The sequence below is a fragment of the Choristoneura fumiferana genome, chromosome 30, assembly GCF_025370935.1.
Source record: "Choristoneura fumiferana chromosome 30, NRCan_CFum_1, whole genome shotgun sequence".
Lineage (NCBI taxonomy): Eukaryota > Metazoa > Arthropoda > Insecta > Lepidoptera > Tortricidae > Choristoneura > Choristoneura fumiferana.
The window spans coordinates 3,638,308-3,642,350 of NC_133501.1; the positions used below are offsets into that span (position 1 = coordinate 3,638,308).

At 35.9% G+C, this 4,043-nt stretch overlaps 1 long non-coding RNA gene across 1 annotated transcript; it reads left to right on the forward strand.

The window, feature by feature from the left end:
* Positions 1–271: 271 nt before the first annotated feature.
* On the forward strand, positions 272–3,827 carry LOC141444663 (uncharacterized). The gene is made up of 2 exons (XR_012453197.1): positions 272–368; positions 1,142–3,827. It is a non-coding gene; the product is annotated as an uncharacterized lncRNA (long non-coding RNA).
* Positions 3,828–4,043: the final 216 nt, after the last annotated feature.

Here is a 4,043-nt window from a genome sequence, read left to right on the forward strand (position 1 = left end):
TCCACGCTGAAACACAACAGTGCAAGCACTGCTGCTTCACAGCAGGATTAGCGAGCAAGATGGTGGTAGCAATCCGGGCGGACCTTGCACAAGGTCCTACCACCTGCATTGGTCCTATCGTCCCGTATTAGTCCTAGAAGTTATGGCAACCTTTGCACCAGAAACTACCCAGAGCGGAGGTCAAGCTAATAAAGATTCTACTTATATTATTTTTCCACAGACATCAGTGAAGGGAATCCCGTTCGATCGTCTCATTCACCCCCGCAAAGAGACTACTAACAACTAACAGACGAACAAACTATGGCGGTTTCATTTGGAGCGCGCGCTGCGGTTGCTATGGCAACCAGACAAGACGCTTAGTCTAGAAGGTAACCAAGGGTTGAAAACGTGAGTCATTTAATAGTACCTTGTGCACACGTCAAAAAGGTATTGTAATACTCATTATCACTAGACATTTTCCCTTGTTCCCCGTACATAACCAGCTCTGGTAAGGGCCATCGTGATCGGCCTATCTTAGTCTACCGCTGGACTTAGGCCTCTCCCACGCCTCCGGCCACTCTCATCCAGTTGCCAGCCACCTTGCGGAGATCATCGCTCCAATAGGGATGTTGACACCACCAATCAATTGACGTACTTTTTATGAGCTGTCAAAAATCAATTCTCCCATAGAGTTTGAATGGGATTCGATTTGTAGCATTCGAACATGGCGGATGTAGACAATATCTAATTTTGCTATTTCAGTTTCTTTGGCTAGTTGGAGTATAATTTTGATAGTGTTTTATGCGGCGATCAACCTTAACAGTGAACAGTGATCACAAAATTCTATATTGCTCTCGTGTCTGACATTTTTTAATGCGCAAGTTGTGTCCACGTGGTTTCTGGAATTTTACTATCAAGTTGCAAAAACTACAACCACCGTACAACGTCCCTCGCAAAGAGAGTTTACTTTTACGCTGGCGAAATTGTCCTATTAATTAGGACAGAAAAGCCATATTTTAAAAGAGAAGAAGAAGAAGAAGAGTTTGAATGGAAATAGCAACTTATGACGTCACTTGTTCGTACACTCAATCAACTATTTATTTGTTTTAAAGCAACAAAAAATCTAATTTTGCAGTTTATCAAAAATTAATCTGGTTTTCAGGGCTAAAATGAAGCGTTTTTTTACTGGAGTCGTGCCTTCGAATTATTTTTTAATGGTGTCAACAGCCCTATTAGTCTGAGGGCGTCCCACGCCACGCTTGCCGATCAAGAACTCTTTTTACCCTAGCGGTTATCGGTAAGGGCCATATTATTTCCTAAATAGATTATGAAAAAAGGAAATTCAAAGACTCCATTATTTTTGAAAGTCGCTCAACTAATGTTGTTCAGTTTGACGAGGACGATCTATGTAGGTTTTAATTTTTTGCTCGTATTACTGGCCACACACGTTATGTATATTTGTAATAGGTATTTGCCAAACAAAACTTTTAAGATAAGTATTTTTCATACTTAAAACGTTCTTAGTATGTATTTACTTCGACAGGGCGGCAATTATTTACTGTCCAAATGTATGCGGGTGCGGTTAATATACTTTCTGGAATCTACGATTTAATAATAATTACCTGACAATTAATGTACTGTGTACAGTACAAATTACATAAACGCACGAATTATCATAGCGGGCATTATTAGGTTGTACATTTTGGGGTTGTTTATTTGGACGTACATTAACCGCCCTCTGTGTCTTATCTGTGCCTAACGCCATTAGATGAGACTAATATCAATCCAGATTGCCTAATTATTTTATTAATGTAAAATATGTTTGTTTGTTTACGAAGCTCGTACAACAGTCGAACAAGCTGATTCTTGTGCCAGGGTGGAACCTTTTAAGAATTAATTTCACTAAGATTTCCTTGTCAAAAGTATGGGATGTCAACATGACATTAGTAGCACAACGGTTCCAGCCTGGGTCATGGATCAGTTTGTTCGAATATACATTGTCTTTGACACGAAATATGTCAAGGACTTTAGAAATAACTAAAGCTAATTTACTGTTTCAACTGCCAACTAGTGCATTGTCTAGCCCTGAAAAATTAAATGTTTTTGGAACAATTCAATTCGACACTTACCATCAGTTGACACGAGTTGACATATTTTTTATGAGATACCATAGATGAAACTGCCATTGATTTTGTATGTCAATAGCAAGTGATGTCAGTTATTTGCCAACTCAGTTGACCAAATATTTATTTCAAAGCAACTAAAAGTCTAATGTTTCAGTTAATGTTAAATTGTAATTTTAAAATTTTCGGTCTTTTCATATTTCCATTGTAATGTCTACTCTTGTTTCTGTTGTCCTTTCAATCGATCAAAGGTTAACTGGAAGAGATCCCTTTAAGGGATAAGTTCGCCTTTGTACAACCCTTGCTCGTTTTAACTGTTAGTTTGATGTACAATAAAGAGTTATACAATTAATACAATAAAATACAATAGCGCAGTGTTAGAGTGAAAACCAGTACGATATATTTACTTAAAATTCGTTACGTGTACAGTACTGCACAAAAATGACAATGCAAGTATAGTCATCAAAAAGTTTTTTTTAGTAAATAATATTTTTCCACTTAAAAAACTTAAAAATTAATGACACTAGGCGCAGATATATATTTTTTAACAATATTATTTTTCACCAAAGTTTTTTTCTTAAAGACTGTCGCGTACAAACCGCCTCGACCTTTTTGTAAATACATTTTTAAACTTTACTAGGATAGCCAATGTACAGTCAACGTCATAAATTTATTTTATCAAGACGGACGTTACAAATATTGACCTTAACACAAGCAATAGGTTCGGTGTTTACGCATATTTGATGCGATGGGTAGATATTTATGACTTCGACTGTATTAATATGTTATATAATATTTTAATAGGTAAGTAAGTACTTGTTGCCATTTTTAGTTTTTTTGGAATTGTTTTCACCGTCAATCCTAAAAAAACTATGTATTTTTTGTCACAAAATGTCATTTTACTAAAAGTGCATTTAGATTGAATAATTATATGTATTTACTTATATTTTTCTGATTAAGATTTACAAATGCACGAATCCATGACTTACATTTTTTTATTTTGTTACTTGAATTTTTATGCCAACTATACTAATAAGGAAGTCAAACAGTTTACCAAACATGCTGTCTTTGTTTATTTTGTTCGATTAGACAGAAACAATATGGCTTCCCGAAACAAGTACCAAAAATACCGGTATATAAGGGTACCGATTTCAAGCCCTAAAGCTCTGGTTTTCTAGGACAAGCGGTGCCGTCGTAATAAGCGGTGAATGACGTCACTAGAACGTTGTCTATGTAAACAAAATGGCGCGGTTTCCGAGAGAGCGGTGTCAGTTACCGCACTCTAGAAGGAGCGGTATCAATGACGGCCGCTATATGACGGCACCGCTGATTCTAGGAAACAAAAGCTTAAGGCTGTGGCTCCACTGACGCGGAGACGAGCGGAGCGGAGAGGAGACGTGTAGGATCGACCAGTCCCTACACGTCTGATGATAATGAATGACAGAAAAACAGAATGGTCTGAACTGACGCCAGAATGAGCGAGTAACTGAAGTTTAGATGATTTAAAGTAACCAATTCGGGTCTGAGAAGCCAAATTGAGACATGATTAAGACTGTGTATTTTTAATGTTTTAAATTTTAATTTTTTTATTTCCATTAAGTTATTAAGTTCTATATCCTTAAGAGCGTTTATACCTTCTGAGCTGGCGACGTTGGATTTTTGTTAATTTTTCTCGATTGTTCCATAAAAATTGAATGAAAATTAAAAATGTTGTCTAATAGGACTTTTCTTAATATATACGTTAATGTGTCTACTCCAATAATTATGAACTTTTATTTTCTTTAGAAACCGTTAATAAACATTAATTCGTTTTTAAGAATATAAAAGTCTATCACGAATAATTATTGGAGTAGACAAATTAACTTATATATTAAGAAGAGTTCTATCAGACCACATTTTTTAATTTTCATTCAATTTTTACGTAATAATCGAGAAAAAGTT